General features: G+C 48.6%; 1 protein-coding gene across 1 annotated transcript in view; it reads right to left on the bottom strand.

Moving 5' to 3' along the window:
• The window catches only part of RBX1 (ring-box 1), a 370,179-nt gene that overhangs the window by 83,636 nt on the left and 274,327 nt on the right, over positions 1-12,216 (bottom strand). The window lies entirely within an intron of this gene.

The following is a 12,216-nucleotide window of genomic DNA, read 5'->3' on the forward strand; positions in this document are numbered from 1 at the left end:
CGAGTCTGTCCACCATTAGAAAAGACATGAGAATTTGGAGGGGGGGGGGGTGGAAGTGGGTTGTTAAAAGTGGATGTACTAGGATAATGAAGATTCACCATCATGATAAAATTACATAACTTCTGTATTTTACATTATCTCAGCCACTCACTTTGACAGAAGGGGCAGACCTGGGACAGACATCCTTGAGACTAGCAGTCCCAAAGGAAGATGAACACCCAAAGATCACATCCAATTTACGATGTTTGGCAAAGCTGTGCAACACAGACCATATTGCTGCGCCAAATATATCATCTACTGAAGAATTCTTGAAGATGGCTACAGAAGTTGCGATGGATCTTGAGGAATGACCTTTAGGTTTTGCCAACATGGTTCTGTTATTAGACTGGTATAAAACAGCTATACATTTGGACAAGAAGACTTTCGAAACCTACTATCCCAACATGGAAGGTGCATAAGAAATAAATAGTTGGTTGGTGCATAAGAAATAAATAGTTGGTTGCCGTCATTTCTAATTGTCTTGGTATCATCCAAGTAAAAATATTGTTGCTTGTGAGCATACAAGGAGTGTAATAAGAAGTTATGTACTCACCATAACGTTCCATCTGAGTAGGTGACTTCATTTGGATGCAACCTGTGGGATTCGGATCCGACATCGGATCCGAGCCGGCAATTCATAAGCTTTAGGATCCGAGCTCCTAGCTCCTCCCTTTACCCATAATCCCCTGCTAAGCCCTGACTGACCTCAGATTGAGTTTGCCCTGTAAATACCAGTATAACAGAATCCTGGGTAAACCAGGACTAATAGCGCCTTGAAAGGTCAGGGGGATGTAGGGGGGATGGTTGCATCCAAATGAAGTCACCTACTCAGATGGAACGTTATGGTGAGTACATAACTTCTTAATCTGAAGTAGGAAGACTTCATTTGTCTGCAGCCTGTGGGACAGAGTCCCCAGCTACCTGGACCTTGGGCGGCCGTCATGGAAGGATGTTCCGGAGCACTGCAGAGCCAAAGGATGCTCTCCCTCTGGAAACAACGTCCACTTTGTAATGTGAAATGAAAGTATGAGATGAGGTCCAAGTGGCTGCTGCACAAATATCATCTAATGGTACTTTAAAGGCAGCAGAAGTAGATACTGCTCTTGTAGAATGTGCTGTAATTCTCTGAGGAGCTGGCCTTCCTGAGGTGTCATAAGCCTGCAAGATACAATTAGAAATCCACTATGACAAGGTGACCTTAGAGACTACCTTACCCAGTGCGAATTTTGCAAAGGAGACGAACAGTTGATCGGATTGTCTATGACCAGCTGTTCTCTGAATGTAGAAACGCAGTTGTCTATGAACATCTAAGGAATGCAGTTTATATTCTCCTTTGTTTTTATATTTGGGAAAGAAAACTGGCAAATTAATGGATTGGTTAATATTGGATTCGGAAGCAATCTTTGGAAGAAAGGAAGGACTGGTCCTGAGGGAGACCCTATCAGGAAAAAAGGAGAGATAAGGTGGTTTGACGCACAGAGCTTGGAGTTCTGAAACTCTTCTAGCTGACGTAATGGCCACCAAGAAAGCAGTTTTCCAGGAAAGATACTTCAAGTCCACAGAGGCTGCAGGTTCAAAAGGAGGAGCGGTTAGGGACTGCAGCACTAAAGATAAGTCCCAAGGTGGTATGGCTTCCTTAACAGGAGGTCTTAAGAGGAAAGCACCCTTAAGAAAGGTTTTACAAATTTTTGCAGCCATGAGAGGTGTCGAGTCATGACTCACATGGTAATGAGAAATGGCTGCCATCTGTACCTTTACCGTCGAAGAGCTTGCTCCTTGTTGGAAAAGGTCTGTCAAGAAGTCTAGTACCGCAGAGAGCGGCGCGGAAAAGGGATCAAGATTTTTATGTTCCGCCCAAATAGAGAACCACTTCCATTTGCTTCAATAAACCTTCCTAGTAGAAGGTTTATGGGCAGCCACTATGATGGCTATCACTGGTGAAGAGATACTGGGAGTCCTGATTAGGGATGGAACCGGAGCAGCCAAGCTGTCAATTTCAGAGTGTGAAGGTTCGGGATTGGAAGCCCCTGAGGATGGGAAATAAGATCCAGAATTGGATCTAGAATCCAGGGCGGATTCACTCGGTGAGACCATACATAAGGGAACCATGGTTGACGAGGCCAGAATGGGACAATGAGAATCATTCTGCTCCCCAAACTGCTGGCTTTCTGTAATAGTTTTTGCATTAGAGGAAGAGGAGGATAAGCGTATAGGAGACCGGGAGGCCAAGTATGCACCAGGGTGTCTCTCGGGGATTCCCCGAATGGGGGAAGTAGAGCGAAGAAACTGTCGCATTTGGCGTTTGAGGGAGAAGCAAAAAGATCGCAACAGGGTTGCCCCCAGGTGGCAAAAATCTGCTTCGCTACTAGAGAATTGAGAGACCATTCGTGAGGGGAAAGAATGGTGCGACAGCTTGTCCGCTAGAATGTTGGACCTTCCTGGAATGTGCTTTGCCACAAGAAAGCGGTTGGTGGAGATTGCCCATTCCCATACTCTCATGGCCTCTTGACAAAGGGGGTAGGACCTGGTTCCCCCCTGTTTGTTGATGTACCAGACTACCGACATGTTATCTGTCTGGATAGCAATAGTTCCTACAGGAAGAAGGCTGTGTAGTGCTTGCAACGCTAATAGCACTGCCCTCATTTCCAGAACATTTATATGCAGGGAGGTCTCTGAACTGTTCCACGTGCCTTGGACAATCCTGCCCGCTGAATGCCCCCCCACCCGAGGCGAGAAGCGTCCGTGGTCACTGTGGCTAGGGGGAATGCAGTACAGAAGGGTCTCCCTGTCAGGAGGTCCGTCGACTGGAGCCACCAGAACAGGGAGCTCTTGCATGCTCTGCTGATGGCTATCGGGCTGTTAAGAGGAAGGTAAAGCAGGGACCATTGGACCTGGAGGGTCCATTGAAGGATCCTCATGTGTAGTCAAGCGTGGAGGAGGAGTGGGATGGCTGCCGCCATTGAACCTAGGGCCCTCAGGACCATAGCTGCAGTCGGAGAAGGTTCTAAGATGGCCGTGATATGACACCTCAGGTTGGACAGTCGATCTAGAGTGAGGAATGCCCGCATGTTTCTTGTGTCCAATCTTCCTCCTATAAAATCTATAAGCTGTGTGGGGGCCAGGGAAGATTTTTCTCGGTTTATGGTGATGCCCAGCCGAGGGGCTATATGAAGGAAATAGTCCCTGGCTGAGCACAGAAGATGCCTTGATGACGCTGTAAGGAGCCAGTCGTCCAGGTATGGAAACACCTGCATTCCCTGGAGTCTCAGGTGGGCCGCTATCACTGCAAGTACCTTGGTAAACACCCTGGGGGCAGAGGTGAGACTAAAGGGAAGGACCCTGAACTGGTAGTGACTGGCTTCCAGCCGGAAGCGAAGGAACCTCCTGGACCGTCTGTCCATTAGAATGTGGTAGTACGCGTCCTTGAGGTCTATAGAGCACATCCAATCGTTCTCCCGCAAAAGGGGGAGGATAGATTGTAAGGTGACCATCCAGAATTTTTTTTGGTTACAGACAGGTTCAGTTGTGACAGGTCTAGGATCGGTCTTAAGTCCCCCGTCTTTTTTGGCACCAAGAAGAACCTGGAGTAAAACCCTGATCCGGTCTGATCTCGGGGGACGTGTTGGATGGCTCTTTTTGTTAGCAGCTGTGCAATTTCCACAGCTGCTACCTCCCGTTGATCGGGTGGTACATCAGGGAGGTTTTTGGATCTGGGAATCCTGTGAAGGGAGATTGAATAGCCTCTGGATATCACCCGAAGCACCCAACGGTCTGACGTGATTGACTCCCATGATGTCAGGTGCCTCAAAAAACGCCCCCCGACTGCCTCCAGAGAGGAGCAGCCGGGTAACCCCTCAGGGGTGCTGCGTGGGTCTGTCAGAGAAAGGTTCTGTGGACCCAAAGTTCCTAGGAGCCCCTCTGCCTCTAGGACGGCGAACTCCCTGTCTTCCTCTGCCACGGAAGGACTGGTTGTCCGGAGCAGGTTGGGATTGCTGCGATTTCTGGAACCACATCTTCTTCTGTCCCTTTTGGTTCTTCGAGAAGGACCTCTAGGGAGCTGAGAAGCGGAATCAGACTGCAGACAGCGTCTTCCCGTCCTTTTCGCTCTGGACAAGTGTTTCGCGAACCGTTTTGCCAAAAAGGGCAGAACCATCGAAGGGGGCATTCGCGAAGGTCGCTTTGAAGGGCTCCGCAAAGTCACAGTGCCGGAGCCAGGCCTGGTGTCTCATAACAAGGCCCGATCCGCTAGCGCTAGCGGCTCCCTCTGTTGCGTGAGATACGAGCCGCATAGAAGTAGTAGACACTGCTCTGAGAGTGGCCATACGGGTGGAGTACACTTGCTTGTCTTCCGCCGATATGGACTCCGGGGGAGATGCAGCGTATTCCTTAATCAGGTCTCGCTGCATCCTGATCACGTGTGCCATATAGTTCAGCGCCCTCAGGGAGAAGGTTGCTGAACTAAAGACTCGCTTCCCAATGCAATTCATCGAGCGGGATTCCTTGCTTGGGGGATGCATACAGGGACTCTCCTGATCCAATTCCCTCTTTGCGGCTGCAGCCATCAGCATGGCATCTACTGGGGTTCCCTTACTCCAATGTGTACGGTCCGATGGGGGACTAAGAATCCGGTCCGGACGTTTGGGAACAGGCTCTACGGTGTCCGGGTCCTTCCACGCTCTGGTGGCAATAAGGTCCACCAGAGGGTCGGCAGGAGGGGACACCCAAGAGGTAGACGGGCCCGCCTCAAATGCCTCCAAGAACACAGACTCATCCGAGGAGGCCTTGGGGCCAGACCACCCCCCCCCCCGATCCTTAACATTTCCATAACGTCTCCAAAGGAGACATCTTCTGGGGGTGATCTTGGGGAGCCCTCCCCTTCCTCCAAGTCCGTGTCTTCAGTAATAGACTTGGGGGAGTCCACGTGCCTCCTCTTACACTTATGCTTACGAGGCACTTCCTCGGGGGGACTATCCGAGGAGTCCTCGCCAGCAACCAGTTGTTCCAAAGGAACCACTTGGGACATTGAGGCGGGCTGTCCCTGAGACCGGCTGATGGCAGCCTGACCCAGCTGCGAGGGAGTGCGGGATGGAGCCAAGACAGGGACCGGGGGTCCGGATGTCCTCGACAGAACCCTCTCCACAACGAAGGCCAAGGGGAAGCCGACTTCTCTAAGACCAGAGAGCCGACCCCCACTTGGATCCGACGAAGGGATCAGAACCGGAGCAGAGACCGTCGGATCCGAGAGACCGGTGCGCTCCGACCTAGATGGAGTCGAAGAGACACCGGCTCCCTCGGATCCGAGGCTAGGCCCACGGCTCCGAGAGGTCGGGTCCGAAGTACCCGAAGCACTCAAGGGAGGGATCGGATCAGAGGTGCGCCGACCAGTCGGATCTGACCCACCCCCAGGTCCAACACTGCCCGGCACCGAAAGCTCCGAACCCGGGAGTCGGGTCGGAGAAGGAGCTATGGGGGGCGAAAAAAGGGGTCGAAGCCCTTCCCGGATGGGGGGGGCCAGGAGCAATCCCATCTGCATCTGGGCCTGGATGAATCGCCTCATCATCCGGTCCATATCAGCGTCCGACATAGAAAAAGTTGACCTGGACGAGGCCACCGAGGCGGATCTAGAGTGTCGCCTCGACGAAGGTCTAGTCTCCACCTCCTCGGGTCCGGGAGAGAACAGAGGGGATCGGAGCCGAGGAGGAGGAGATTTAGAAGCCAGAGGGGAAGCACGCTTAGGCGGCGGGGCCAAGACAGAGGCCTCAGCCCGCCGCTTATGGTGCCCCTCTCTGTGCCTCTCCTTTTCCCTCCTGGTCTCTCTATCCTCCGGTTTCTTAGCGGGAGACTGAGTCCCTGCCGGAGGAAGGGAGACCGAAGTAGCCACTGGTTGAGTAGGGAGGATAGCAGGGGCCGAGGCCGAAGCCGATTCCGGAGGGAGAAGTCCCGCCAGAACCAACTTCGACCTCCGCTCCCTTAAAGCCCGGTGGTTGAACCCTGCCACTAATGGTACAACCAGATGACAGGTGTTCAACCCCCAGGCATCTAACGCACTGAGTGTGGCCATCAGCCGGGGAAAGCTTATGGCCACACTCGGTACATTTAGAAAATATAGCCTTGGGAACTTCAGACATAGCTACGCCCTAACAGGCCCTAAAAAAAACACACACACACAACAAACACACACTAAAGGAACACCCGAGAAGGTTAACTAAGGAAGGGAGGAAAGCCTAAACAAACACACTAACTAAATAAGAAAAAATATAAGCAAAAAAGATGTCACCAATTTCCTTTCGCTATGGAGCTCGAAATTCCTGTCAGCTATTGAAAGCGGCAAACGAAATCTGAGGTCAGTCAGGGCTTAGCAGGGGATTATGGGTAAAGGGAGGAGCTAGGAGCTCAGAACCTAAAGCTTATGAATTGCCGGCTCGGATCCGATATCGGATCATAATCCCACAGGTTGCAGACAAATGAAGTCTGCCCACTTCAGATCAAATATTTCATGTATGTAAAAAAGATGGAGGAATGATTTGGAGAATTCCAAGCCATCCTTTGGCAAGAAGGACAGATAATTCCTCATGGAAATCCCATCATTATGGAACAGTAAGTGTGGCGGTTTAGAAGACGGATCACGCAACTCCGACACCTGTCTGGCAGAGGTAAATCAATACCAAAAAAGTACAGTTGTGTACACTTACCATAAATGAAGATGTTAGAGTGTCTTCACTGTTGCAGTCATCACTGTAGGGCTCTTCCTGCCAGCAGGCAGCCCTCGGTCGGCCAGAATCCAAAAGTCTGGGTCCGGCGTCGGCTGCTCAGTCATGTTCCCTGACGTCAGAGCGCCAGGAGTACAAAGATGCCAGCCGACGCCATGTTCTCCAGTTTTTCTTGCTCCAGATGTCAGGTGCCCAAAAGTGAAGGCTAATAGTAAAACAAAAATGTAACATACAACAAACCCCATACCCTGTAGCAAATACACCTCACAAGGGTGAAGTAGGAAACCACACTAATGAAAATATAAGAGGGGACTGGAGGGTGGGTAACCCAGACTGCAACAGTGAAGACACTCTAACATCTACATTTATGGTAAGTGTACACAACTATACTATGTTCATCGTGTTTCACTGTTGCAGTCATCACTGTAGGGTTGAATCCCAAAGCTGAGATAAAGGGTGGTGGTTAGAGAGTAGAAGGGACGGCTAGAAAACCCTGCAAGACTGCAGAAGCAAAGCCTGCCCTGGACTTAGAGTAAAGAGGGAGATTATAGAGCTTAGAGAAAGTATGCACTGAACTCAAAGTTGCAGCTTCCAAAATGTCTTTGGTAGGTACTACCCTGAGAAAGGCAGCTGAAGTAGCAGCAGCTCTGGTAGAGAGTCCTAATTTTTCCTGGGATTTGCTTTCCATGATGAGAGTAACAAAATCTGATTCCATGAGCAATCCATATAGAAATGGTCTGTTTTGAAATAGCTTTGCCTTGGGAATTTGTTGCATAAGAAATAAACAGTTGCTCTGTTTTCCTGATATCCTTGGTTCTGTCCAGGTAAAAACGAAGTTGTCTGTGTACATCCAAGGAATGCAAGATCCTTTCCCCCTTATTTTGTGGATTAGTGAAAAAAGTTGGCAGGTGAATAGTTTGATTTAAAGCCACTTTGGAAACCACTTTAGGCATGAAAGTAGGATTAGTCCTTAAAGACAACCTATCTTGATGAAAAATAATATAAGGTTCTACAACCATAAGTGCTTGCAACTCCGAGACTCTCCTGGCTGAAGTCAAAGCCAGTAGGATATAGCTGTCTTCCATGATAAATACTTAATATCAGATAGTTGAGGTCCCAGGCAGGTATGGGTGGTGTCCTAGGGGGCCTTAAATTCTTTGTTCCTCTGAGATATTGTTTCAGAAGTGGATGCGAAAAGATTGGAGGATCTGTACTGTAATGTGTAGAGAGAGCTGAGGCATGTATTTTTATGGAGGAGAAGGATAAACCCTTATGTAGCATGTCTGTCAGGTAATGTAAAATCAATGGGATATTAGGAATGAGGGGATCCAAATCCTGAGCATACATCCAGGTGCAAAATCTCTTCCATTTACCTGCATAAGATTTTCTAGTGCTAGGCCATCTGGCTTCTAAGATGACATCCATGACCTGTTTGGGAAGGGTAGGATTAATCATAGACCCTGAAGACGCCAGGCTGCCAGGCTGAGAGTTTTGATATGAGAGTGCAGAACTTGGTCCTGGTGTTGGGACAAAAGATTTGGAATCTGAGGTAGAATCCAAAAAGGCTCATGGGATAGACTAATCAACGTTGAGTACAAAAATTGACGAGGCCAATTTGGGGCTAGTAAGATCTTGGGTTTGTCCTGCTTGATCTTTAATAACACCCGTGGAAGAAGAGGTAGTGGAGGAAAGGCATACCCAGAGAGGTTCCTCCAACTGAATGAGAGAGCATCCACTTTCCATGCTAGTTTGTGAAATGTCCTTGTGCAAAAAATCTGTAACTGGTGGTTGAGGGGGGATGCAAATAGATCTATGTCCGGGCAGCCCCAGGCTTCTGTAATCATCTTGAATATTTGGGTGTCTAGCATCCACTCGTGTGGGTCTGACAGATTCCTGCTCAGGCTGTCTGCCAGAATATTTGGTTTCCCTGGCAGGATCTGCGCTTGTAGATCCACTTTGTAAGCTAGAGATGTGTTCCATAGGGTCATGGCTAGTCCCTGCTCAGGCTGTCTGCCAGAATATTTGGTTTCCCTGGCAGGATCTGAGCTTGTAGATCCACTTTGTAAGCTAGAGATGTGTTCCATAGGGTCATGGCTAGTCTGCAAAGAAGGTAGGAGTGTGAACCCCCTTGCTTGTTTATGTACCACATAACTGTGGTGTTGTCTGTCCGTATCAGTAGTGGTCCTGGCTGTAGAAGATCCCGGAAAGCCAAGAGGGCATTCTGTACAGCTAACATTTCTTTTAAATTGATATGTAGGTGCTTCTGATCCTCTGTCCAAAAACCTTGCAGGCCTTTCCCCTGCAAGTGGGCTCCCCATGCGTAATCCAAGGCGTCTGTGGTTAACACTTGGCTAGCTGGAGGCAGACTGAAGGCTTTCCCTTTGTTGTGAAGACATGCCATGGTCCACCAATGGTATTCCTTTTGTAGGCAAGGCAAGACAGCAATCTGTGTGTCTAGACTGTGGCAATGCTGGGACCACACACTTGTTAGGTACCATTGTATTTTTCTCATATGTAGTCTTGCATATGGTAAGAGAAGGATGCAGGAGGCCATGTAACCCAAAGCCTGCAGGAATTTCCTTGCAGTTAGCAGAGACATTAATGCCAAGGTTTGGAAAGTTGGAAACAGCTGTAGTTGTTTTTCGGATGTCAGGAATGCCATCTGGGTTGTTGTGTTTAGAAGAGCACCCAGAAAAGTTATCGGTTGTGTGGGTGTCAAATTTGACTTTTTTATGTTCACAGTGAATCCCAGGTACTTGAGTAGATTTTGAACAAATTCCAGGTGCTGGACTAAGACATCCTTGCTGTCTGCTTGAATAAGGCAGTCGTCCAGATAAGGGTAAATTTGAATTCCCTTGAGTCTGCAATAAGCAACTACTGGTGCCAGGCACTTGGTGAAGACCCTGGGCGCAGTAGACAAGCCAAAGGGCAGCGCAGAGAATTCGTAATGTTTCAAGCCGGCCTTGAACCTGAGGTATTTTCTGCACTCCTGTCTGATAGGGATGTGCAGGTAAGCCTCCTTTAAATCCAATGTCACCATCCATGCATTTTTGCTCAACATTGGCAGGAGCTGCTGCAGAGTAAGCATCTTGAACTTTGGTATCTCCAGGAAAGTATTTAAGACGGACAGATCCAGGATGGGTCTCCATGAATTTTGTTTTCTGGGAACTAGAAAGAGCCTTGAGTAAAAGCCTTGCCCCGTCTCTGATTGTGGTACCAGTTCTATGGCCCTCATAGCCATGAGGGGATCCCACCTGGTTTAATGACTCTGCCCATTGGTGTTTTGGTAGGTCTGGCCATCCGTTTGGTCTTGGCAAGGTACGAAAGTGGAATTTGTAACCTCTTGAAACTACATCCAGAACCCACTTGTCTTGGGTTATGCAAGTCCAATTTTGTTGAAAAATAGAGCGTCTTCCTCCTAGAGGGACTTCCAGGAGAGACGTTCCTGGAGCCATGCAGGGGGAGTCATTGAGCCTGTTTTCTATAAGATTGAGGTCTGTCCTCTCCACCCCTGGGGGTGGAAGCACTCCACTGTCTAGGTCTGTAAGAGGTCTGTGCTTCGGCCCTCCCTCTGGAGCGCCTATATCTACCCCTCTGAGGCCTGTCTGAGCTGGGAAAGGACCAATTTTTTGTTGGTCAATTTCTGCTAAATCTTGGGGGCTGAACTTGTAAGAAATCCTTAACAGTTTGCATGGATTTTACCTTGTCCTCCATTTTCTTTATCAACTCTTCAGCCTTAGACCCAAACAAAACATTATGCTGAACAGGAGCATCCAGTAACTTTGCTTTCACTTGATCAGGTAAATTTTGTTCCTTTAGCCAATCATGCCTTCTAATGACTGTGCCAGTGGCAGCTGCCCTGCATGAAGCCTCCAAGGCATCAAAACCACAGTGTAAGCCATGCTTCCCCACTTGCTCAGTAGCATGCATCAAATCGTGTAATTCCTTATTATCTGCACATGCAGAAATGGTACCTAGCTTTTGTTTCATAACAGACAGCAGAAATTGCTGACATTTTAGCATATGAAATTGACAATTTAAAGCCCTAATGGATAAAGTAGCAGAAGTGTACACTTTTTTGCCCCATCTCTCTAAAGCTCTAGAATCCTTATCTGACGGAATAGGGTTTTTAAAAGAGGCGGCCTTAACACCCTTAGGGCCCTGAGAAATGGTTTCTGGATCAGCAGCAGGATTTTTGTAAAGGAACTGGTGGGAGTCAGGGACCCTGTAATATCTGTCAGGCTTAGCAGGGGCTGGAGGAAAGGAGTCAGGAGTTAAATTAGCCTCAGAAAAGACATCATCCACAATATCCAAAATAGGAGGAATAGCCAGGGGTCTGTGTTGGGGAAGAAGAAGGAAATCCCTAAGCCTTCTCTTAGATTCAGAGTACTCCTGTCCTTCCTAGTAAAAATGTTCCCTCATGTCATGTAAAGTTTCCCCAAAAGAAAAATTCTCAGGGGGAGAAGCTGATGGAATGGATTCCTCAGCATCAAAATCCTCATAAGGAGGGAAAGTATATTCCTGTTCAGAGGAAGACACTGAAGAAATAGATGCCTGATCAGAGGATTCATAATCCAATTCTTGCCTTGACCTTTTGTCTGGAGGGGGATGTGAACCCCTAATCATGGTTAGTAAGTTCTCCACCATTTTAAGCAGCTGTTTGTGAGATTTGGGTCCCGGATCAGAAGAGGCCTGGGCTGGAGTCTTTGATTTCGAAGGAGTCTTCGCCTTTGTCTTTGGCTTTGCCTTTATCAGAAGCTGTGTAGGCCTGAAAACCCCCTCGGAAGCCGGTACCTGCACAGCGGCTCCGGAACCATCTGAAGGAGCATTGTCCGAAGGTCCTGCAGCTGGAGTACTCAAAGGCCTAGTTGGCTCCTCGTGGGAGTCCGTTTCGGCAATCGGTTCTGAAATGGCCAACGACAGGGGCTGCGAAAATGCCTCGCTGACGACGGCCGAACCTGTTACTGGCTCTGCTTGTAAACCATCATCTGATTTGGACCTCGGAGGCCTGTCCTTAATCCTTGCGTCATTTGTGAACTCCGGTAGTCGGAAGCGTGTCTGACGACATATTATAATTAAATCGCCTGCCAAAGTAGTGAAAAGCAAAACCGTACCTCCGCTTATTAGTACGTTGGTTAAATCTAGCACAAAACCGACAACTAGCTACATCGTGGTCAGGGCCTAAACAAGGAATACAGTAAGAGTGGAAATCCTTATGAGGTATTTGCTTCCCACAAGAAATACAATTATTAACTTTTTCTGACATCGGACTGGAGCAAGAAAAAAAGTTTCCCCAATGGGGTACTTAGCTTTGAGAAGAAGTAAGTCTTCGGAATGAAGCACGAAAAAATATCAGGAGTCAGCCGACCGGCACTTGCGAACCGCTTCCACCGCACGGCAAGAAAGACTGGGCAACATGGCGTCGGATGGCAGCTTTGTACTCCTGGCACTCTGACGTCAGGGAGCA

The sequence above is a fragment of the Protopterus annectens genome, chromosome 1.part1 (genome assembly GCF_019279795.1).
Source record: "Protopterus annectens isolate FY-2018-M chromosome 1.part1, PAN1.0, whole genome shotgun sequence".
Classification (NCBI taxonomy): domain Eukaryota; kingdom Metazoa; phylum Chordata; order Ceratodontiformes; family Protopteridae; genus Protopterus; species Protopterus annectens.